This window comes from Pinus tabuliformis, chromosome 4_2 (genome assembly GCF_031772625.1).
Source record: "Pinus tabuliformis cultivar Carrire ecotype Pingquan chromosome 4_2, CPIR1, whole genome shotgun sequence".
NCBI classification, from domain to species: domain Eukaryota; kingdom Viridiplantae; phylum Streptophyta; class Pinopsida; order Pinales; family Pinaceae; genus Pinus; species Pinus tabuliformis.
In genome coordinates, this window is record NC_142304.1 from 921,138,727 (window position 1) to 921,164,535 (window position 25,809).

General features: G+C 38.9%; 3 pseudogenes; all 3 read left to right on the forward strand.

The window, feature by feature from the left end:
- The first annotated feature begins 11,128 nt into the window (after positions 1 to 11,128).
- LOC149172684 (putative protein phosphatase 2C 11 pseudogene) lies at positions 11,129 to 12,067 on the forward strand (annotated as a pseudogene).
- An 8-nt stretch (positions 12,068 to 12,075) lies between these two features.
- Positions 12,076 to 12,966, forward strand: LOC149172685 (UTP--glucose-1-phosphate uridylyltransferase pseudogene; annotated as a pseudogene).
- Positions 12,967 to 12,973: 7 nt separating this feature from the next.
- On the forward strand, positions 12,974 to 13,483 carry LOC149172686 (glucan endo-1,3-beta-glucosidase 9 pseudogene; annotated as a pseudogene).
- The last annotated feature ends 12,326 nt before the right edge of the window (positions 13,484 to 25,809 follow it).

The window sequence follows — 25,809 nt, forward strand, 5'->3', positions numbered from 1 at the left end:
TTGTATCAGTGGAGTTTAATCTTGAAAAAAAGACAAACCCATCAGTAATCAAAGCTTGAAGTACAAGAAAATGCTTGAAGTGTAGGCATTTCATAGATTCAACATAGGATAAGATATATTATGTATGTCGTTGTGAAACATGCTAACCTTATTTCTATTTTATGTCACACTGGAATGAAATTAACCCACTGAGGGCACTTCAGAACTTCTAGTCTTACACTGAAATAACTTGAATGAAAGGTTCAACGAAATGTTCAAAACACTGCATTTTTTAAAATATTTGAAACTTGTGGTATAGGGTTTTATCACAATGAATTGTATTATTTCCAAATCTTTAAAACTAGTCGCATAGGCTTATCTATCAATAACTGTGTTAAATATCAGGGTTTGAAGGATAGTGTCAGAGAAACTAGTAGACGCCTACATCAATCAATCTGCAATGCACTTGCAATTTGTTCCCAGCTCATTGCCTAAACCTCAATCAGTGCAAAAATACCTAAATATTGACTGTGGAACTTGGTGAAAAAGTGTATGAAGAAAGCGAAACTTGGCTACGGTGATATCCCTAACATTTCATATTGCCTGCAAAGGTTTTCCTAACTTAGTATGATAAGCCTGACAATTTTTTTTATCTTTTTCTTTTATTAATGGTACTAGGCGCCTCATTTCACAACAATGTCATCCCTCTTTTGCACAGCAATGTCATCCTCTATTTTGTAGATTGACTGCATTACAGGGATGATTACTTGTATTCCACCTATATAAAACACAACCAGGTTTGGATTTTGGAAAAGAAGTTGGAGAAATCATTTGAAATTGTGAATGGATCTAGTATTATAGGTCTCCATTACCTATATTCTACTATTCACACACACATACACTATATATATATATATATATATATATATATATATACACACTATGAAATAAAGGCCCTATGGTTTTAAGCTGTTTGTTTGCAATAGAACCTCCTCAAGCATGGTGATTAAGAAGATGTCTAATAATATTTGTTTAATAATTTACCTCACCCAAATCTCAATAGAACAAGAAAAAAAATAAAAATAAAAATTAATGAATGCTTCATCTTCTTTAATTCAAGAAACTTCTTAAGATTGCGTCCATATGCAATAAATTCCCAAGGCAACCCTAAACTAGTTTGACTCTAATCTCTAGTTAGAATACTGGAAACTTATCTAGGGATGTCAACATTATATAATTATCCCTATTGCCTCTATTCTCACAATTCTGTCAATGATTTGGAATGATTTGGATTCTATTGCTGGGTAGTCTACAGTTCTCCAATACCATTATGAATTTTGATTATTAGATTAAAACAAAGATTCTCCATAGGTAAGCCTCCAAATATGAGTTAAAATTCACACTTGTAAAAGCATGCAAATTTTGTTTTGCATTCTTGGAAGGAATATCTCTGAATGCATTGATACTGTGCGATTCCATCACAGATCTTGTATTAATGTAAGAGTTTCCATTTTCCATCACCGCAAATCAAATCCATCGGTCACCATTAATCACAAGGTATCTGTTATCCGAAAATAGAGTAAGCATTATCACAGCCAGAACTAACAAGTAGGGTATTTGGAATAACTCATATAGGACTTGCATTATGATGACAAGGATGTTTTAAGAAAATTAATCATTTAACTATGATTAGGTTTAATTTAGATTAAGGTTAGTTTTGATGTTAGATGGAAAAATTAATGAAGTTTATTATTTATATTTTTTTGATTAGGAATGGTATTAAGTATTAGATTTTTTTGTTCTATCTTATATTAGTTTGTTTTAGACTAAATTTGTTTCTATAATTTAAAAATATAAATTGAATTTTATTATTTTTTATTAATATTTTAAATTATTTAGCTGCAATATGATTGGTTCAGGTCTTGTTATTTTGGGTATTACTGTCACTACTACATGTGTTATTGGTCACTCATCATATCACTACCACAAAATACTAGAAGCTTCTGACATATATCTTAGCCACCCATTAGCAGACCATGACATGCTTACCCATGTCTTCATTCTTGACCTCTCTGCGTTCATCTGTTCTGCTAACCCATTGCAAATCTGGGGCTTCGGTTTGTGAGTATATTTTAGATTGAACAAAGTTTGGTTTGCATAATTCGGCCATGGACATTGAGAGAAAAGAAAAATAATAAGATGAAGATAAGCATGGAAATTGAGATATGGAGGACCAAAACGATATTGAGGAAGTGTGCAGAAGTGGAGAATGTGGGGAATGGATGGAAAAGGGAACTGTTACTCGCTCTGTTGTTGCAGGATGTTGTTGCTGGTCACATGTGCCACATTCAATAGGCTAAAAAACCTTCCAAAAAATCTAATAAATAGTCTACACTTATCCAATGCCTTTGCTTACCAAAACGTTGGCAAACTTGTTGTCTTCCACTTACTCACCTCCAACCATTTTGCAATGACTTTGTTCTCACGCGTCTAGTCTTATTATATTATTGGTTTTATTTGTTTTTATTTCTTTTAAAAATGAAATAAATTTTAACAAATAAGTTAAATTATAGTAAAAATTATATAATTTATCAATTCAAACAACAAATAACCAAGTAAATAAAGCAACTCTATTTTTAATATTCATATATTTTTTAAGGAACATATTCAACCTATAAAACATATTTATCTATACTCACAAAGAAAATCTAAAACATTCTAGACAATCTTATCAATAAAAAAAAAACATTATCACTACAATATGATATTATTATTGACATTGGGTAGGATTATATTCTCCACCACATCATTGCAGAATTACAATTAACAAAATACCTCAATATACCAATCAATAAAACCTAAATTTACTAGATTCTAAACTTTAACACGAACTTAACTATATTTAAACTAAGTGACACACACTAACTACTATATAATATGTTAGCACTCCGTAAATTCTCAGGCTATAAAGGAATTGCAGAGGTAACCACAAAACCACTTTTAAGTTTAAAAGCTAGCCCTTCTAAACTCAGAGAGGGATCTCTCTGCTAGATTTAACTTTGTTGCTTTAGGATTTTAGGCTAGATGTAAGGTTTAAAATTTGGTCTTTTGAATTGTTTGGTTGAAATTGCAGAGAAAGGCCATTGTGTAAATGGAGTCAAAGGCCTTGGGGTGATCATATTCAAAAATATCAGAATAGATGTAAGATGCAAGGTAGGAAGGCTATTGGATCTTCATAGCTTGATGGAGTGATAGAGAGGAAAAGTTTAAGCTTCAATTAAACATAAAGTAGTTAAGAATTCTATATTTAATTGAACGTTAAACTTTTCCTCTCTATCACTCCATCGAACTACGAAGATCCAATAGCCTGCCGACCTTTCCCTGTTACATATGTTTTGATATTTCTGCATCTGATCAACCTAAGGCATTTGACTCGATTTGCACAATGGCCTTTCTCTGCAATTTCAACCAAACAATTCAAAAGACCAAATTTTAAACCTTACATCTACCATAAAATCCTAAAGCAACAAAGCTAAATATGACAGAGAGATCCCTCTCTGAGTTTAGAAGGGCTTGCTTCTAAACTTAAAAGTGGTTTTTTGGTTACCTCTGTAGTTCCTTTACAACTTGAGAAATTACGGAGTGCTAACATTCTGGCGACCATACTAGGGAAGAACATATTTCACAAAAATTTATTTTTCCTTGGTAAAGATTTCATTAGACCTTAAAGCTACTTCAGGTTTGTGGCTTTGAAATCGATTTGTTTCTGCTTGTTTTCCACTTTAAAAGTTGTATATTTTTTATCTGTGAATACTTAATAGTAGATTTGGCTCCTAAAAGAATATACACTAGAGCTAATCCAGATCCAAATCCACCGAAAATTGTAAATAATCTTGAAAAAATAATTAGAAATAAAAGTGTATCTGAGAGTGAATCAAGTGAAGGTCCTCTGCCTAAGTTTAATTCTCTTCCTGAGAATTGTGTCACTTTAGAAGATATAGAATTTGATTTATCTTTTGAACATAGTCTTTTTAGAAGTAAATATGACAGCTTTGTGCCTAAAACTGTGATTGATGAAAGCCTGCTAAAACCCTATAAATCAAATTATGTTGATGATGAACTCAAACAATTTGACAAGCTTGAAGCTCTAGTAATCTAGTTAGATCAGGTTGTGCATAAATCCCTGATCCATCAGTCACCTAAACCCTCACCTTCTTCTTCTACTGCTTCATCCCCAACCCCACCAAAAATTACACCTAGTATTTCTATCCCACTAGAAATTCCTCCCATTTCTACTTCTCCTTTAATAACTTCCCTCATTACTACAATATCTACTTCCACTACTACTACACCAACTCAACAGAGTTCTAATGCACCTCCTTTAATCCCTCCCACATACACACCTATTATAATTTCATCATCTTCTCATTCTCATTTACCAATCATGGGAGCTCATTATGCCCCCTTGGTCCTACCCGCACAACTCAATGCAATGCCTCAAGATTACCAGAGTAGGATTCCTCAATTTGACAGCACTGGGCCCTTAACTTCTCAAAAAAATATTGATAAAACGAATGACTACTTATACCTCCAAGAGATAGATGATGATGATGTAAAAATGATCTCAAAGTCTCACTAGTGAGGTTAAAAAATGGTTTAAAGGATTACCAACTCGTTCTATCCCAGACCTTACTCAATTTCATGAAACCTTCCTTAAAATATGGGAAGTGAAGAATAACCCTCTACAAATCCTAGCAGAGTATGAAAGTATCAAAAGAGCCCCTGGTGAAACAATCTAGGACTATTGTATCAAATTTAACAATATCTATAACTCCATCCCTACATCAATACAACCCCCTCCACGACTAGCTCTAATTAAATTCCCTGATGGTTTTAACCCTGATATGTCTTACCAATGAAGAGAAAGAAACCCTTCAACCCTTGAGGAAATGCAGAGAAATGCAGTTAGTGTTGAAGCTAATCTGTTAGCAAAAAGGGCTAGACTAAAGGCCAAAAGGAGAATTACAATAAAAGAGGAACATGCGTCTTCTTCCTCTAATGTTAAGTTGGATACTTTAGTAAGAAAAATGGATAAAATGATGGAGATAATTAATATAGCTGACAGAGCCCCTCCAAGGAAAAACAAAGGTTGTTCCCAAATTAGAAATCCAAATTTCAGTAAAAACCAACCTCAGATTAAACAAAGAGAGCAGAGAGGGAAAAATGACCAACAACATATTAGATCTACATTCCAAGAAAACTATGTAGATGAGGAAGATGACATACTTGAATATCCTAAAGAAAAACAAATAAATTTGTTTGAGGAAACTGAAGTTGACCATATTTTCCTCACTATAGAAGAGCCAGACATTTCCCTACTCTCACAACTAGAAGCCATTCCATTAGAGTCTGAAGACTACAAGAAAGGATATCAAAACATAATTATGGAAGTACATAGACAATATAACTTGAGGAGTAAAAAGAGTACTGACACTCCTCCCAAGAAGACCTAAATTGATACTCCTTCTACTATTCAGCCTAAATATGATTCTTAGAAGGAAAATTCTAAGAAACAAGATGCAACTACTTAAGAAATAGAAAAACCTCCTACATCTCTTAACATTGAAAATGAATTGGCTAAAGTAAAAATTTATATTCCCCTCACTTATTTAATCAATAAAAATGCATATAGATCACAAGTCATAAAATCCTTGAAGATAGGGGAAGGGACTGACACAGTCAATTTGACTGATGACCAACCTGAGTTATTGTTTGGACCCAAGGTCGAAGGAAAATCTTATGATGGCAATGTGACCCCTTTCTACATTAGCTTGAATATTCATGATAACATTCTACACAATGCTATGCTTGATTCTGGAGCCTCACACAATCTAATGCGCAGGGCTATTATGGAGACGCTAGCGTTAGACATAACTAGACCATACAAATATTTATATTCATTTGGTTCAAGTAAGGTAAGATGTTGTTGATGGTGTTGGACCCGCTAACATCAAGTGATCTCCCCGGTATGAAGTCCCAACTAGACCTCACATCGTTTGGTGTAGAAGTACCATCTGGTATGATGGCCCGATTTCCATTATCTTAAAGATATGACTTAGCTTTTTCTTGTCAACACGTGAGAGTGGCCTGCTTTGTCTTCCAACAAGGAGGTTCACGTGCCTAGTGAGTTCTAGTGTTACTTGTGTCTATGTTCTTTCACCGCAGAGAGAGAGGGTGGGAGTGAGTCTCAAGTCAGATGGGAGGAAGCCCCAACTCTATAAGAAACACACAAAACAACAGGATGTGCGCAGATTCCGAAGGATCAATCCACATGGATGCGGTAGTCACAACACACAAGGGAAGATAGCACATACAACACTCAATGGGTCAATCCACGCGAGTGCGATGGTCATTATGGCAAGTTTACGTGAAAGGTTCTGTCTGATGTCCGAGGAGGTAACCAACATGGGAAGGACAACATCGACAACTTATACAACAAATTTTCTATAATATATTTATTAGAACAACTGAATGAGTTCAAGTGTTTAAAACAGGTTAAAGAAACATGTATTACAAGTGTTCAAGATGAATCTTACAAATAGTTACAACACATGTGTGAAAACGTGTTGGCCTGTTAACAGGCTTTTGAATTAAGCGAAAGTTCCAAGACACATCGATACACCATACATCACTAACCCCGTAGGTGGGTCATTGGAGCCACTAATCACTCCTCAAAGAAAATATTACAGAGTCTCAAGGGTATGTGGGAGGAGCCAAGGTGAAAAGTCATTTGCATGTACAAATGGGCGCTATTTATAGCCAAGGGTAAAACTGACCCTTATGACTATTTGACTTCCCTCATGACTGTTTGAATTTCATGACTTTTCAACTTTACATGACTCTTCATATTACAAGTGTGTTGGAATTCCACGTTACATTATAATTATTGAAAAATCATGTCCCACAGTAGTAATGTGGCTGACATGACTCATGAAACGACTCGACATGACAGTGCTAGTACCTTTGTGTTGCTGCTAGTGTGCATGTCAAGCTACAGTGCTGCTGAGTGATGGATGTCCTCATGGTGTATCACAACTTCACCTTCACCTGGAAAGGTGTGCAGAGTCTTCGATGGTCATTGTGTTCGCTTGATGTTGCGTTCACACGTTGCTCCTTTCTTGTACTTTGGCATGCTTGACATGTTTGTCCATTCGCGAAAATTGGATGTTCGTCTATTCATCCGTCCACGAACATATCTTCGCATGTTCATCCGTCCATCCATTCACAAACACATCTTCGCATGTCCATCTGTCCGTGAACACATCTTCCCATTTTCGTCCATTAGCGAACACATCTCTTTGCATGGATCGTTTGTTTGTCTATTTGCAAAAATGCATGTTCATCTGTTTGTTTGTCCACAAACTCTGTCTGCGAACTCATCTTGCATTTTCGTCCATTTTTCCGTCCATGAACACATCTTCGTGTGTTCATATGTGTTGAAAAATGTGCAACAAGAAATGTTAAATTTAGAGTGTGCTAAAAATAGACTTGCTAAAAATAGCATGTCTAAAAGTAGCAGTTTGGCCAGTGAGGTCATTGGCCACATTGGGTGAGAGGTGAAACAGCTAAAAATAGAAAGTTCTAAAAATAGCATTTCTGGGTCCCTTCCTATTTATAGCAGTCCCTAGTCTATCTATAGGAAGTAAAATTAATTTTGGTCTTAACAACAGTTGGAAATATTAATTAATTAATTCAGTTGAGTTAATTAATTAAGGGAAATTCGAATTTGAAGTCTTTGCAAGCATGCACATGAGTTTCCTCCACTGATTGAGGGAATAAGCATGAGTTCTATAATGAGAGAATCAATTGACTTAGTTCTAACTAGTCAAGTCCTGTTACATTATTTTAGCAAGTTGTTAAAATAATAAAATATAGTTTGTTAATGCTTGCATGCATGTGACAACTATTATTTTAGATAACTGAGAATTCACTCATGGATAACTGTTGCATGTCAGTTCTGTCAGAGACCCAGTTGAGATAAGATGTGGGACAGTGTACTATTAGATTCTTGGATGTTTCTAGTGAGTATTCCTTGCATGGAGAAGGATCTATTATAGGAGACTGGAGGACATGTGGCCTATATATTGAGGCCTAGGTAGTCCATGATTTTCATCTTATGATTGAAGATCATCAGGATCTTCTGATTACAGAGAGAGTAGGATAGATATTGAGCTGATTATTTTTGTATGTTTTTGAGGATATACACTTGATTGATAATACATGGTTGGGGTTTTATGTTGGTGCTTTCCCTTGGATATATCTTGTGTTATGTGTGATTATTTCTCTTGATCAATTATGCATGTTTCTACTTGATGTTGTTTATGAATTCGATTATGCTTCTCCTTAATGTTTTGTAGAAGTAGAACAAGTAATATGCTTTAGGACATTGCATATATCAGTTTGTTCTACAGGTGAAATTTCTACATGGTATCAGAGCACAGGTGTTCAAGCAAGAACAATATACTAGCAGGAGAAATTCAAAGTTTATTATTCTTGATATAGATCTCAAGTTCTTATCACATCTATTTGATTCATGGCATTCAATCTTTTGAGGCTTCAGTATGCCCTTGATGGCAGCTCAAACTATATAGCTTGGAAGGATTGCATAGAGGCAGTTTTGGAAGATAATGGTCTTAAGGATTTCATTGATCAAGAAGTCCTTAAGCCTACTGACAAGACTGAGCTGGTGAAATGGGGTAAGTTTGTGGCTAGAGCTAGGAGAATTCTCTTGGAGGGTGTTCGAGATCACATATTCTCAAGCCTCCATGGGAAGGAGTCTCCGTTTGTAATGTGGAAAACATTAAAAGATTTATATCAGAATAGCAGTGATTAAAGGAAGTTGGCACTGAAGGACAAGCTTCGAAAGATCAAGTGTGAGAAGGGTGACTCTATTTCTACATTCTTGAACAAGCTCACCACCTGCATGGATGAGCTTGCAAGTGTAGGGGTTGTGACATCTGATGAGGATATGGTGAGTCTAGCACTCCTTGGCCTTCCTAAGAGCTAGCATAGCTACCAGGACTCGGTGAATGGAAGGGAGAAACTACCAGATTGGGAACGGCTATGGTCGGATTTGATGCAAGAGGAGATCAGACGGAGCACTAGAGACAGTTCTTCATCCATGCATGATGAGGAGAACTATGCCTTAGAGAGTAAGGTGAAGAAGGGGAAGGAGAAGGTTTATCTTTCTGAATCCAATTCTTCCAATGATGGGAAGAAGGTTGATAAATCGAAAGTGCGATGCTTTCGTTGTCATGAGGTGGGCCATTATGATGCAAATTGTCCACGGAGGAAATCCAAGAAGGGATCTGAGGAAGGATATGAAGGTGAGGCACTTGCATCATAGTTTGAGTTGGATTTCACACTCTTCGCATGCATGGTTTCATCCATGGTGGGAAGTGGTTGGTTTCTTGACAGTGGAGCTTCTTTCCACATGATTGGCGACAAGAGTTTGTTTCGTACATTGGAGGAGAAAGATCTCTAGATACTCATAGTGATGGGTAATCATGAGAAGTATAGTGTCTCAGGTGTAGGCACGGTTATTTTTCAGAGTGAGCATGGAGCTCACCTTACCTTGACCGATGTCAAGTATGTACCAGGACTGAAGAGAAACTTGGTGTCGATCGTGATGATGGAAGACAGAGGCTATGATGTAGTCTTCAGTAATGGAAATGTTTTCCTTAGGCACATCATCACTAGAAAGTGGAAATACATTGGTGTGCTAGCCAAGAACCTGTATGCACTTGAGGTACAAGATGCATGCAAAGCCTTGAGGAGCAAGGCAAATGTTAGATACTTGGTGGTTGAGAGGGAGAGTAAATTACCTCTCAACATGCAGTGCCAGAAGAAGTCTCAGACGATTGTGGGGGAGCCACGATTGGTGCAACAGCTTCAGGAGGTTGTGGAGCAGCCACAACTAGAGAAGCTGAGAGGAGATTGAGTAGAGACATCTACTCATGCAGAGACCTCTAGTAGGGGGAAAATTCGAGCCAGGTGGGCTGAGGGATCACATGCAGCCATACCTCTAGGTAGGAGGTGGGGCGATATAGAGTGATCGTCTCAAGGAGGAGGGGAAAGATCCTTGAGGTACCTAACCTCTTGGATGAGACCTTGTTATAGGAGCCCCTATGTGGAGTAGCAGGAACTGACTGATTGGGTAGAGACTGATGCAGATGGAGCGGCAGAGAGAGCTACAGTGCAGGGAATCCCATGACAGCGCATAGCTAGCAGGCTGCAACAATGCGAGAGGCACAAGTGTTTTGCACAGTGCTAGGTGGCACAGAGAGGTGTGCAATGGTGCGAGATGCAGGGAGATGTTGCAGTAGTGCAGATGTCATAGAGGGAGCACTTTTTACCAGCAGGTAGAGCTTTAGTACCAGAGTATGTTCCTAGCCCAACAGAGTGGTCATTTGGGAGTGTTTTCTTCCAAGTGTTGTTGGAGCAAGTGGACCAGGTAGATGTGTTGCATGCAGAACATTCCAGAGTTATAGGATCGGGTTCGAGAGAAAGCCTTTCTTGTTGAGAGGGAGTGTTGAAAAATGTGCAACAAGAAATGATAAATTTAGAATGTGCTAAAAATAGACCTGCTAAAAATAGCATGTCTAAAAATAGCAGTTTGGCCAGTGAGGTCATTGGCCACATTGGGTGAGAGGTGAAACTGCTAAAAATAGAAAGTTCTAAAAATAGAATTTCTGGGTCCCTTCCTATTTATAGCAGTCCCTAATCTATCTATAGGAAGTAAAATTAATTTTGGTCTTAACAACAGTTGGAAATATTAATTAATTAATTCAGTTGAGTTAATTAATTAAGGAAATTCGAATTTGAAGTCTTTGTGAGCATGCGCATGAGTTTCCTCCACTGATTGAGGGAATAAGCATGAGTTCTATATGTTATCACTCAAGGAAAAATATTTTAAATTCGGAACATCAATTTTTTTTAATTCGTCTAAGTGTTGGTGTCAGTTTTGGGTCCAGTCTTTTCATCTTGTTTTAGAATCTTGTTGGTATGTCAAAAGGGGTCAATTCTCTGCTTTAGCCTATCATTGGTATCATATTTCACAAATTTCACCCAGTTGCCTTTACTTAAACAAATGCCAAATCTCAGAAACATCTTATCAGGTATCCTGAATTTGAAATTCACTAAGAAAAAGGAACTTGATGAAACTATCTATCAGAAGGTTGTTCTAAAATATCTTCATGCACAAGTTTTGAAGAGTGAGGCCTACACAAATGGTGTTTTATGTGGAAGTCTTCGAAAAGCATTTTATAGGATGGATGAGATGATGCGTGGGCAAAGGGGCTGGAGGAAATTAGCTATACTTGGGGATAAGTTCAACAAATTCACTGGCTTATCAGAGGGATTTATTTGGTCTTCTTCTCCAAGAAACATAGAGAACAAAGATAAAGATCAAGAAGATGACTGGGCATTTGAACAGGGACCACATGTTGATTTTTCTGGGCCAACTTCTGGAAGCACGACATGTGTTGCACTTTTTCAAAAGAATCAGCTTATTGTGGCAAATGCTAGTGATTCCCGTTGTGTCCTCTCAAGAAAGGGTCAGGCATACAACATGTCACGAGATCACAAGCCAGAGCTTGAGATCGAAAGGGGTCGAATTCTTCGAGCTGGAGGATTCCTTCATGCTGGACGTATCAATGGAAGTTTAAATTTGGCGAGGGCTATTGGAGATATGGAATTCAAACAAAACAAATTTCTCCCTGCTGAAAAACAGATTGTAACTGCAAATCTAGATATAAATGTTGTGGAGATATGCGAGGATGATGAGTTCATTGTCTTGGCATGCGATGGAGTCTGGGATGTCATGTCCAGCCAACAAGTTGTGGACTTTATACATGAGCACATTAATGTTGATGATAAACATTCAACAATTTGTGAAAAAGTGCTTGCCAAATGTCTTGCGCCATCAACAGCTTTAGGTGAGGGTTGTGATAACATGCTTGTCATCATAGCGCAATTCAAGAAGAGATCTGAAAATAAATGCAGTGGAAACCCTGAATTATCATCTTGAAATTTATCATGAAATTGAGAGTTCATGTATATGTATTTACTATTTAGATACTACTGCTGCCTATTCATAGCTACACAATGCTCCCCGCAGAGCTCTTGGTGTTCTCGCTGATGGATTTTGTGGAGTTTCTAGCCTGAAATCCAATCGATGTCCTATTATAGCAAACACGCTTTACAATATGCGAGGGGCAGGATGGAACAGAGACTTCAAACGGAGATGTTTTCCCTGCTCTTTTGAACAGTGAGAAGCTTGATGAACGACTCTCACAGGGTAAGGAGTATGTGTTTATAGCTAACTCAGACAACTTGGGAGCAATAGTTGATCTCAAAATTTTGAATCATCTGGTCAAAAATAAAAATGAATACTACATGGAGGTCACTCCTAAAACGCTTGCAGATGTAAAAGGTGGTACGCTTATCTCTTATGAAGGCAAAGTTCAGCTTCTAGAGATTGCACAGGTTCCAGAGGAGCATGTTGGCGAGTTCAAGTCGATCGAAAAGTTCAAAATCTTCTACCAATAATTTATGGGTGAACTTGAAGGTGATTAAGAGGCTTGTGGAGGCTGATGCTCTTAAAATGGAGATAATTCCAAATCCAAAGGAAGTAGATGGGGTAAAGGTGCTTCAGCTTGAAACGGCTGCAGGTGCTGCTATAAGTTTTTTTTTTATCGTGCAATTTGTGTCAATGTTCCAACATCACGCTTTCTCCCAGTGAAGGCAACTTCAGATTTACTACTTGTGCAGTCAGATATTTACACTGTGGAGGAAGGTTTTGTCATCCGAAATCCTGCTAGATTCAACCCTGCAAATCCCTCCATTGAGTTGGGTCCGAATTCAAGAAGGTTGGAAACTTTCTAAAAGTGTTTCAAGTCCATACCTAGCATCATTGATCTTGATAGTCTAAAGGAGCATTCCGCATGGAAATTTTGAAAGACATTGGGGTATATTTACAATTGATGGTCAGGTTAAATATGAGATTGACATAGGGCAAGATGCGGGTCTGGTGAATGCAGAAAATGTTCGATACCTCTCTTCAAGGTGGTGTGTTGCAAATGATAACCATGATCTTACAAATGTGTCAAGGCATGTGGAACAGGCCTGCTCAACTTTAGATTGTACAACCCTCTTTTCCGAAGGTTCTTGCAATCATATTGGGTCACCAGGAAATATCTCATATGCTTTTAACAGCTACTATCAATTTCACAATCAATCAGTTGATGGCTGCAATTTTGATGGTCTTGGGATGATAACAATTGTAGATCCATCAATAGGAGATTGCAGGATTTTGGTTGCAACTAGTGACTCATATGCTTCTAGCCTATACAGCAGCGTAAAGAAGCATTGGATAGTCCAATGGACATTTCTATCATGTACTCTGATTTTTTCTTGGCATTATGTTCTAAAATGTTGTGCCTGATAGCTGTCTATCCGTCTATCTATTATTTTGTCTCTAACTGCAGGGTTTCTGATATCTTGTTCTACTTATTCATGGCCAATGGTAAAACAATGCAGGTTGTGATTTGCACCTATTTTGCCGAACAGCTACTCAATGGCCAAATGTATTCTTAAAGGTGATCTCAGTGTCCACAGGCCTACAATTTTGATGATGCATATTTTGCCCAAGGTAGAAGAGTTGATTCATAAAGAGAAAGAAAAGCAGGACAAGTTAATTCAGAAACATACTATAGTAGTTGATAGCTACGATAAGAAGATACCAAGCCAAAGCTAGGTTGATTTCAAGAAAAAGGAGGCGAGATACATCAGAATGGTTAACAGGCAACTGAGAGTTGGGATCAAAGTTATGAAAAGGAAAATTGAGGATTTAAAGATGCAGCTAAGCCAGCAGAAAAAATGTCCTTAAGGAAGTCACACATCAAGCTGTGTTTTGGTGATTACACAACAGTTTCGTAGCGCGCTACGAAACTGCTGAAGATGATGCCTAACGCATAGCAGTTTCGTAGCGCGCTACGAAATTGTTGTAGCTACATAATTAAAATCCAGTCAACCAACTTGGAGGGACCGAGGGAAAATTTTTGAAAAGGAATCTCTTCAAAGGATCATGTAATAGGTGTCAACATTCAACAAAGGAAGAAACAGGTGGAAGAGACCTATATTCGAACTCTAAACTTTTTGTTATAAAGTGATCAAAGTTACTATAGTTCATGATATATCAGACAGCTTGGAGGAGGTCTTGTCTTCACACATGGAAAAGGTTGACAGCACATCAAGGACGTAGCATCCTAATATATTTTTGTATAATCAAAGAAGAAGGGCATGGTTCATTGGTTTCGAGTATCTTTGAGGAAAACCAAAAGCAGATAAACAGGGCAGTTTCCTACTTTTCAGGAGCAATGGAGAAGATGTGACATTAAGGGCCAGCAGGCAGCTACAAACACCTACCACAGCCAAACTAAAAAAGACCACTTGTCAGGGAACTAGATTTGATTGTAATTAATGACATTACCAGCTTGATAAGGAGTTAGACTCCTAATTGTCTTAGGTTTCTAAAAACTCTAGTTAGTAGTTTGTTGTATTTAATAAGTAGTTAAAGTTCAATAGGTGTCATGATAAGGAGAATTCGAGTTCCCCTCATGCTTGAGGAGGAATCTCAGTTAGGTAGAAAAGCTCTATATATATAGGAGAAAGAGCAACGTAATAGAGGTTGGAAATTAATAAAAAAAAGCTCTGATATTTGGCTTATGTAAAGACTCTATTTTTTTTGGTAATACAATACTAGCTTATGCTTCTCAAGAATCATAGAGTTCAATGTATGAGTTTCTTTGGTTTTCTTTTCATGTTATCTACAGTGTTATGAATATTTGATTATTTAGAAATCACTTGCAGTGTTCTAATTTCCTTCATATACTCATAAACTGCCTTCTATGTGTTTGGTGTGCTCTACATATGTTGAAATCTGAATGCCTTGACTTTTGTGCAAAGCCAACCCTACTGTTAATCCTGAATCATATATGACTCCATAAGCCCAATGGATACTTGTTAGTTGTGTTTCCACCATTTTCATTTTTATTTGTTACACAAGAGTCAGCCATCTTGATCATAATCAAAAACCTTTAATCCTTTGAGAGAGCCCTCTCAGGCTAAGGAGGCTAAGCCTTAGCTAAAGATTGGTTTGAAACAGTTACTTGAAGTCTTCCTGGTCTGCAACCTTCCACGGCTTGATTTTGAGATAACACTATAATGAGAGAATCAGTTGACTTAGTTCTAACTAGTAAAGTCTGGTTAGATTATTTTAACAAGTTGTTAAAATAATAAAATATAGTTTGTTAATGCTTGCATGCATGTGACAACTATTATTTTAGATAACTGAGAATTCACTCATGGATAACTGTTGCATGTCAGTTCTGTCAGAGACCCAGTTGAGATCAGATGTGGGGCAGTGTACTATCAGATGCTTGGATGTTTCTAGTAAGTATTCTTTGCATGGAGAAGGATCTATTATAGGAGATTGGAGGACTTATGGCCTATATATTGAGGCCTAGGTAGTCCATGATTTTCATCTTCTGATTGAAGATCATCAGGATCTTCTAATTACAGAGAGAGCAGGATAGCTATTGAGCTGATTCTTTTGGTATGTTGTTGAGGATCTACACTTGATTGATAATACATGGTTGGGGTTTTATGCTGGTGCTTTCCCTTGGAGATATCTTTTGTTATGTGTGATTATTTCTCTTGATCAGTTATGCATGTTTCTACTTGGTGTTGCTTATGAATTCAATTATGCTTCCGCTTAATGTTTTGTAGAAGTAGAACAAGTATTATGCTTTAGGACATTGCATATATCGGTTTGTTCTACAAGTGAAATTTCTACAGTACGTTCGTCCATCCATGAACACATATTCGCATGGTCATCTGTTCGTTAACACATCTCCCCGCATGCATCATTTGTTCATCCGTTTGTGAACACATCTCCTCATGTGCATCATTTGTTCATCCGTTTGTGAACACATCTCCTCGCATGCATCATTTGTTCATCTGTTCGCGAACATGTCCTTTTGCATGTACTCTCCTTGTTCATCCCATCTATTTTCATGTCATGTCTATTCATGTACCTGTACCTGTAGTCACTCATGATGATGCGACATCAAATCCATAAACCTCCTAGTCTACCATGATGCATGATCATTTTCAGATGCAGGTGACCGAGAGAGAGGACAAGGTTATGAAATTGTGTAAGGAAATTTTCGAGCTGGGATGCGAGCTCCGGGGATTGCTGATGAAAATTGTGTAGAAGTCACTGGGAGACAAAGATGAGCATTGTGGATCGACAATGACTCTCCATGGGATCTGGCTCAGCTAGAGGACAAATCTGCACAATTTTTGGGAGAAGAAGTGTGAGCTGCAGGAGGATTGGGTAGGCAGGATCTGTGCAATTTTTGGAGTGAGAAGGCAACGGGATATTGGTAGCAAAAACTGTGTAGTTACTGGAGGGAGCTGGTAGCAGGTTGCAGGAGCTTGGAAGAAAAACTGTGCAAATCCTAGAGGGAGCTGATAGTGGGCTGTTGGGAGCTTCTGGCTAGAAAACCTTCACAGTTGCCGGGAGGCTAACCTTCTGACCACCTCTGCACAGTTTCTGAGCTGAGCAAACTGTTGGGCTACAAAGGGCTTGCTCATGAAATATACACAGTTTTCTGGGTGAGTAGCCAACCGGCTGACTGGTGATTGGATGGGAAAATTGCGCAATTTTCTGAGGCAAACAGAGACGGGCACTGGGTGTCTGTCCGGCCTACCTATGAAATTTTCTCAGTCAGCGGAGTAGGCATAGTCTGTAGCCTCTGCGCAATTTTTGAGGGGAGTTAGTCTCGGGCTGACTGCCTGGTCAAACTCTCTGGTTGACCAGAAGGAGGGTTGATTGATGAGCTTGTAGGAAGTGCATCTTGAAATGGCTTGATGGGTGCTTCTGCATTGTTCTGGTGACAGTCAATCGAGTCGATGATGGGGTGATGGTCCAACTGTGAGAGGGTGATTTGGTTGTCAGAATTTCAGCAAAAATCACTAAGTGTGTGAGCGAGTGAAATGGTGCATACGCGACCTTGCAAACACACACTCACATGACTTGACGACAAGATGCCTCAAAAAATCAAGACACACATGCTCAACATGACTGACTGACAGTGCAAGCGACAAACACGATGCTTGCGATCGATCATTGGACGACCATGATGACACTTGCACGACAATTCATACAACTTCATGTGTAAGCACGACGAATGTTTACATAGCAAACAAAACATGTACACATGAAGCGAAGACCTTGTGCATGACCAGAACATGGTCGCAAGCAAGACATTGTTACCAACATACAAAATTTGTCCTTTGAATGGTCAAGCAAGGTGGGTGCAAAGACTCAACATGAGCCCACGGGGTGAGCCCGAGTGCTTGAAAGTATCAGGTAAAAACTCAAGGGAGCCTTCGAAATTGGATGCAGGCCAAAATTTTGGAGGGTGTTCCAGCCGCTACAATACTTGGCGACACACTAATAAAACTCCAGCTTCGTTGTTTTGGTACATTGATAGCACAGGGCCTTAATTTTTCAGGAGTATTGAATCGCTATGGGAGTTACTTTGGCTTCCCCACTTACCCCATGGATAGACGTGGTTCGCCTTTCACCACTTACCCCATGGAAAACAATGCAAACCACAAAGCAAAGACAAGCAAAAAAGAAAACACTACTCCTAATCCTACGCTAAACGGTTGGGGTTACTGGTGAGCACCAGTATTGTAGCAAGAATGTTGCAACTCCTGGGGCTTCCTACTTTACTTTTATCAACCCGGTAGTTCGTAGCAAACTTGGAAGCGACGGTGAGGTATGCACAAGTACTAGCTCTTACTACAAGCTGTCACTTGGTCACCTGGCGCAAGTTCACTAGGAGCTTAAGCCAACTTCTATGAATTCTCAGAAGAAGCTTTTAGCTATGATGAAAGAAAGCTAACTCTAAAGAGGCTATTCTACTTGCAGAAAGAGAAAAAAAGACTGGAGTGTAATGCAAACCCTAACAAACCCTAATTCTTCCAACCAACCCTAATTTTGAAGAAAAATAGATGAAAACTGATGAAATGAGTGCCATTGACTACTGAGAAGGTAAATTACATCTATTCAAGCTACTTCTGAAAGGAAATGAAGCTAACAGAAATTAATTCATGAACTGAAGCAAAAACATATAAGTACAAAGCAAGAGGTGTTGGGCAGCTTGGTTTGGGCCCTAACCCAAGAGCTTCAGCCCTCTGAAAGAAATCAGTGCTGGCTTAGAAAATATTTCATCTCCATCATCAAAAATAATAGTCACATTACATAAACTGTTCACAAGAGTAAGCTCGAAAATGAGTTGAGCAAGAACTGCAACAAAAGTGAAAAAATTTGACTAACAACCAACTAAAGTACTGAGCACCTAAGCCCTCCTATTTATACAATTGGAGCCTCCAACAACTCTCCTAAAATCAAGGAGGCTCAACTCCCAAGACTAGAGATAGACAACAGTTCTTCTTCACTTGCTCGACTGCCCCTTTGATGCATCAATGTGGCTACTTGTGCTCTGAGTTTCCTAATGGAGGATTTGAGGTAGGGAGTCATAAATGAGGGGGACACCGTCCTACAAATCATATCCCTTGTTTTCCTTGAATATTGGCTGTCAAATGCTCATTAATCTTTTGACTTTGTCCCAAAATTGACCAAAAATCTGCATAAAGCACACATTAGACTTCATGGCATAATGACTAACCCAATTCACTCTATTAGCATAAATATAATAAAAAAAATGCAATAAACTAATAAGAATGGTGGATTAAGCTGAGTTAGGAGGCCAAATGAGCCCTTATGGGGCTCATCATCACCCCCTACTGAATGGGTTGCTCATCCTCTAAGCAACTAGTCTATCTCCTCATCCTTGATGGCCTTAATGGATTCCCTGACATCCCATGCTTCTGATGTGATATCCTCCTCCTTATCATGGAATCTTGCCTTTCCATCCACCTCTTCCCACTGTTTTTGTTCTTCTTCTTCTTTTACACCCTCCAGTAGTCCTGGCAGCAGTGGAGGACTGAATTTGAGGCCAATCCAATTGGCCTTCAAACTTTGCATAGAGTGCTTATACCGTGGCACTCTCCTCAAGGATTCTCTCATCCTATTTGGGGAGTGATACTCCGTGATCTGTAGGCTGTGTGGCAATGTGTTCCACCTTCTCATGCAGGCATGAATGCAGTCATCTCCAAACAATCTCTCCATGTCCTCAAAATGTCCAATAGCCTGGGCCTGCTCATTGATATACTTAGGGACACTTTGAGGATTATCTGCAAGGTGTTGGTGGGCACTGATGAGAGCCATGGGGTCTACTGGCTTAGCTCGGATCATTAAGGGTTCATTTATCTCTTTTGCCATTAACTTCTTGATTTCTGTTGCCCTTTTCTCCTCATGACTCATCCAAGATGCCATGGCCATCAGCTGCAAGTATCCTAACCCAGCATTGTGTCCCATAGGTTCATATCAGTAAGGGCCATGTTATGTAAATAAAACTCTGCCAACTTCACCTTGTCCTCTGTTGAACTGTGGTCACATAGATCCATGAATTTTCCATAATCCTAAAAGGTATGGTGCCTCTCTGGGCCAGAGTCTTGATCTGGAACTGGAGCCACTAATCTTTGAGGTATACTCCATATGATTTGGCTGGCTACCTGCACTAAAGTGCCTCCATAGCCCAGTTGGACATGCATGCTAACTGGGTTTCCCTTTCTTGCAGTTGTTTTCTCAACATTTTAGTTTCTACCAGGGTTTCCTTTTCTTGCAGTTGTTTTCTTAACATTTCATTCTCTACTTCCAAGTGAGATCTTTTGATTGCTTCTGCATGTTTTACAATGGCCAACTCTCTGCCCATCTCTCTAAGCTTTCTCGCCATGTGGCCAATGTCTTCCACCCCTTTGGACTTTGCAATTTGAATCCATTTGTGGGAAAAACCCTTTCTTTTTCCAGCTCAAAGAAAAGAGGGACTGCAAACTTTTGTGGGATGATTTTCCCTTCTTCCTAATGGTTGTAATAAGACCCTAAAATAGGTTGTGGGTCAGGTTATGGTATCCCTACTGTTTCATCCTTCCCCTTGGTTTGTTCTTCTTCCCTTTTCTCCAGTTTCTCAGACTCTTGTGGCTTTGTCAAGGTCTCCTGTAGAGCGCTCTGTGCCTCCTGTAGGACAGTTTTAGAGTCCTATAGTTTTATCCTTTCCTTCCAAGTGGAAGATCTAGGGCTTCCTCTTTCATAGGTGATGGGGGTTTTGGATGGAGATTCCTCCTTTTTGGTAGTAGGAGAATCTTCAATGGTGATAGGCTCTTTTGAGGGTGGTTGTGGCTTCCCTATTTTTATCCTGGTGCTTTTTCGAGCCTTGAAATACATGGATGGTTGCCTTTTTCTCTTTGGTTTGGGCTTAACTGGGGTGCTGAGTGTAGCAAGAATAGCTGTTGCCTCCCTTTCCAGTGTTTCAGGAGACACTTCTGCCTTCTTTGCTTCTGTTTCTTTTTCTTTTGTCTTTTCTGCCTCTGCAAGTTTTGTTTCTTCTATCCTTGTTTTAATTTCCTCCTCTTCTTGTTTAGTTTCTGCCCTCTCTGCTGTAGTCTTTGTCTTCACTGATTTAGTCTTTTTCCTTTTTGTTTTAGTCCTTTTTCCTCCTGTCCTAGGTTCCTTCTTCTTCTCTGTTATGGTCTTATCCTTCTCTGTTTCATGTTTTTCTTCCTTTGTTTGGGTTTCTTCCTTCCCTGTTTCAGGTTCCTCTTTCTCTGTTTGTGTTTTCTCTTCCTCTTCTCTGGTTTCCTCCTCATCTTCCCCTTTTTGTTCTTCTCCCTCACTTTCAGATGGACTAAGGTCATATGTGAGGGCTTTTACATCATCTTCCCTTGTCATATTTCTAAAAATCTCCCAGGCTATAGGTATTGTGAAGGTGCGGAGGGCCTCTTCCACCAGCAGTTTAATTAGCCCATGGTGAGCCAATTTGTTTGGAACTCCTGCCCTCAATTTGATGCTGTAATCTATTAGGGACTGGAGGAGAAAATAGGGAATATTGAGTTTTTGGGGTGCAGGAAGATCCATGCCATATCTTAACTCATGCAAAAGTCTGAAATGGTACCCATAAACTATGCTGTACCTTCCTTCACAAGAGATGCATTTGATAATCTGATAACTGACCTCATCCCAAGGGTAAGGTATGCTTTTTCTCCTGATGCCATTTTTGTCCTCTACAAGATGCTCATCTAGCTAGAAGAAGGTTTTCTTGCCAACTTTACCCAGTGGTTTTTCCTCCTTGCTCCAAGGTAGTCCAAGTGGGAGATTGGTAACCCTACTGATGAACTCTGGGGTGATTTCCTTGGTGAGACCCCTGAAACTAACAGTGGCATGGGTTTTTGAGTGAGGTATCAAGGACAGGGAAAACTCTTGCATTATTTCTTCACCATACCCATGAAGTTTTTCAAAGAATGGCATCTAATTGGCTCTGGTAAAAAGGGCTACTACCTCAGGGTGTTCAGGTAGCTTGGTTGAGTTTAGAGGTTCCTTCCGCATAAATGCTCCTATCATTATGTTTAGACTCTTTGGAATGTCTCAGGCAGAGAAGGAGACAACAATTTTCGAAAACCAGGAAACAGAGGAAAAAAAACTATATTTCTCTTTAAGAAACAGACAGACTTTTAATGCAATTTCTCTTTCTTTTAGGCTTAATTCTCCTTAAAATTGCATCACTCCTTGTATATGTGAGTACCAAGGTGGAGAAGGAGACAATACTTCAGAAACAGAGAACAGACAAAAACTGTGTTTTTTCTTAAGAAGCAGATAGAGCTTTTGAATGCAATTCCTCTTCCTTTTTAGGCTCAATTCCTTCTTAAAATCACATCACCCCTCGTATATATGAAAATGAAAAGTGGATTTTCACCGAGCCTACCTCTTCAAGCCTGAATTTGGATGAAAATCCCGTTGTTTTGTTTTGTTTTTGTTTTTTGTTTCTTGCTTTTTGCTTTTTGTTTTTTGTTTTTTGTTTTTTTTTTTTGTTTTGTTTTTGTTTTTGTTTTTGTTTTTTTTTTGTTTTTTTTTGTTTTTTTGTTTTTTGTTTTTTTGTTTTTTGTTTTTTGTTTTTTTTTTTTTTGTTTTTTGTTTTTTGTTTTTTTTTGTTTTTTGTTTTTTTTTTTTTGTTTTTTTTTTTTGTTTTTTTTTGTTTTTGTTTTTTTTTTTCTCTGCAAGACTGCTTACTGGTCCTCTTATAAAAAGGGCTCTTGTAGGACTTGTTACTGCTCCTGTAGAACTCGATAAGCGGAGGAGTTCTGAAAATGACATAGAGTGATGGTTTCGATGCTCTGGAGGTGGTAGGGAGCTCACTGCAGTCGAGGGTACGACAATAAAAATGGAAACAAAGGTGGTGAATAAGCTCGAGAGAGCGTACTTATGCTTACGGGAGAGGTTTCCGGTGATGAGGTGAGGTCACGAAAAGGGTACATCACCATTATTCGGACCGTTGGTCCCCACTACAGTGTCATCATGAGACTTTATGCTTCCTGCCCACAATCACTTCCCATCATTGGCACTGGAGTTCAAAACATCCGCCACTACCTGTCTTTTTAGATTTTTTCGTGAGTTGACTAGACACACGTGTAGTGTGATCTCCGGATGAGCACGATCGAACTAGACGAGGGTGGCCAGTTAACTGGCCACCTTTCTGGTTTAATCCCAACCATTCCATTTGTTTATGCAGTTTCGAATCATACAGATGCAATAGAGGAATGGGCTTAGACACTTACCTACAAGTCGAAATGTTCGTGATACAGTGCTACATGGCTTTGCTGCTGCTGCATGCTCAGACTCTAGTGCTGCATATCTGTATTCCTACTGCCATATGCTTGTGGCTTCTTGATATGTGGCTCAGTTGCTTTGTACATGTGCTTCTTTGTTGGATCTTGCTTCAGACATCTTCTGCATACTTGTGGCTACACCTATTCCGCTATTGGAGCTTGATTTTTAAGGGGATCAGCTGCTACAGGAGTCCTACAAGAGATCCTGTAGCTGCTTCTCCCCCTAAAATTTTTAGCTAAGGCTTATGCAAGGGGCTGTGAGGAGGCTTCTTGAAGAATCTGATGGTAATGGAGAAGCATCTGGTAGGCTATAGGTGAGTTGTATCGGTGTTTTTTTTTTATTTCCTCGAATTTGTTTTTGAGAAATAGGTTTCTGTGCTTTATTTGCAGGAAGGAGAGAAATAATTGGAAATGAGATGGTGCAGGTGTGGGATGGAGGGTTAGGATGGTGGATGGTTGTAGGATGGCCTACAGGCTTTCTGTGAAAATTCCCAGCTCTTAAATCATTTTTCTAGCTTTATTTCGAGCTCTCTGTGATTTCTATAGGAGCCTCCTGTAGAACACACAGGTCTTCCTGTAAGATGCACAGTCTTTAGAAAAAACATCGAGAGATGGAAAAAAAGCAGAGACGATGGAGAAGAGTCTAGAGGATGCGTAATAGGCTTGGTGGCACGTCCCCTTGCTTTCTAGGGTCCATTTGCGACCTGCAATGCACTCAAAAAGTCAAATTTCTTTTTCTGTTTTTCTCTCTTTCTTTTTTTTGAAAAGACAACTAAGGCATCTCTAGGAGTTTTTTACCCTACCTGCCTGCCCTAGGCACCTCCAAGGGATCTTTATTCTCTTTGTTTTTTTTGTTTATGTCATCACTGGGCCACCTCAAAAGAAGCTTTTAGCCTAACGATGGGACTCAAGTGCCTCATATAGGTCTTCACTGGAGTCCTTATTATTATTATTATTATTATTATTATTATTATTATTATTATTATTATTATTATTATTATTATTATTTTATTGAGTGGGTGGAGTGGAGGTAGAGACTTGCTCCACTACCAACACTGTTTTACTTAGATCTTCAATAAATTCTTGCTTGGAGAGGGGCTTTTTGTAGATTTTCAACCTATGCCCATTGAGAAGCATGGGGATGGCTTCCTCATCGATGGTCTTGATCAAAACTGAACCATTGTCATTGCACTTTTCTACTATGTAGGGTCCCACCCATCTTGTCCTCAATTTGCCCTTGAAATATTTATATCTTGAGTCATACAACAGTGCCCAATCTCCTTATTGGAATTGCTTCTCCTTGATGTTTTTGTCATGCCATATCTTCCTCTGAAGCTAGATTAATTCTGTGTGGAGAAGGGTCTGCAATCTTTGTTCATCCAATCCATTTAGCTGGAGTAACCTTTCTCTTTATGCATGGCTGAGATCTAGGTCCAGCTGAGCTGCCATCCTTAGTGTATTGTATTCAAATTCTATTGATAGTGAAGCCTTCTTCCCATAGACCAGCTCATAGGGTGTGAACCCTGTGGTGGTCTTCCATGTGGTGTTGTAGGCCCAGGTGGCCTCAACCAATCAATCTTCCCAATCTTCCCTGTTGCTTCTCACTACCTTAATCAAAATTCCCTCTAAAGCTCTATTGGTGACTTCCACCTGTCCATTGGCTTGTGGATGGTATGGGGTTGAGGTCCTGTGCTTGATTTTATGATGTGTGAGCAGGTCTTCAATCAGATTGGAAGTGAATTGACTGCCTTGATCTGTAACAAGTTCTCTTGGATACCCGAACTTATACAATATGTTCTCTCTTAAAAACTCAGCTACGTTTTCTTCCGTTTCTACCTTGATTGCCTTTGTCTCTGCCCATTTTGTCAGATAATCAGTGCACACAATGATGTATTGTTTCTGGTTTGAAGGAGGGTTGATAGGACCCACAAAGTCCATACCCCACTTCTCAAATGGCTCAAAAGTCACTTGAAGTTGCAGGGGCATCTCATCCTTTGGAGTAGGTTTCCCCATCCTCTAGCACCGATCACATTGACTGATATATCTCCTCACATCTTGATGAAGAGTGGGCCAATAGTATCTTGCTTGTAGAATTTTGAAGGTTATCCTCTTTGCTGCAAAATGGCCTCCACAAGGCCCATCATGATAGGTCAGGAGAATGTCAAAAACTTATTCCTCCCTAACACATCATCTCAAAATCTGATTTGGGCCAAGTTTGAAGAGATTTCCCCCAACCCAAGTGAAAGGGGCACTTTTCCTCATGACCTTGCTATTCTCCTTTGAGGATAGGTGTGGTGGGAATTGTGTTGAAACCAAGTAATTTGCTATGTCAGAAAACCATGGAGAGAGTACTGAGATAGAAAATAGGTGTTCATCTGGCATTTGATCATCTACTATTCCTTCCCCACCTGCAGGCATATTTACTGTAGACAAAAAGTCAGCAACAACATTTTCCTTACCAGGCTTATCAACAATGGTTAAATCAAATTGTTGCAATAAAAGCAACCACCTAATGATGCGAGAATTTACATTTGGTTTGTTAATTAAATACCTAATTGCAACATGATTAGTGTGTACGAAGGTCTAATAGCCTATGATGTAATGTCTAAATTTATTTAAGGAATGGACTAAAGCTAGGAGTTCCTTCTCGGTTACAGTGTAGTTTAACTCTGCCTTTGACAAGTTTTTACTTATAAAGTATATGGCATAAGGTAGCTTCTCATCAACTTTCCCTAAGGCTGCTCCTATCGCTTTGTTCGAGGCATCTGTATGAATGTGGAAAGGTAGGGCCCAATTTGGACCTCTCAAAATTGGGGCAGTCACAAGTTTACTTTTCAAGGTATCTAGGGCTTCTTGACAGTTGTCAGTCCATATGAACTTGACATCTTTCCCCAAAATACCAAAAAATGGAGA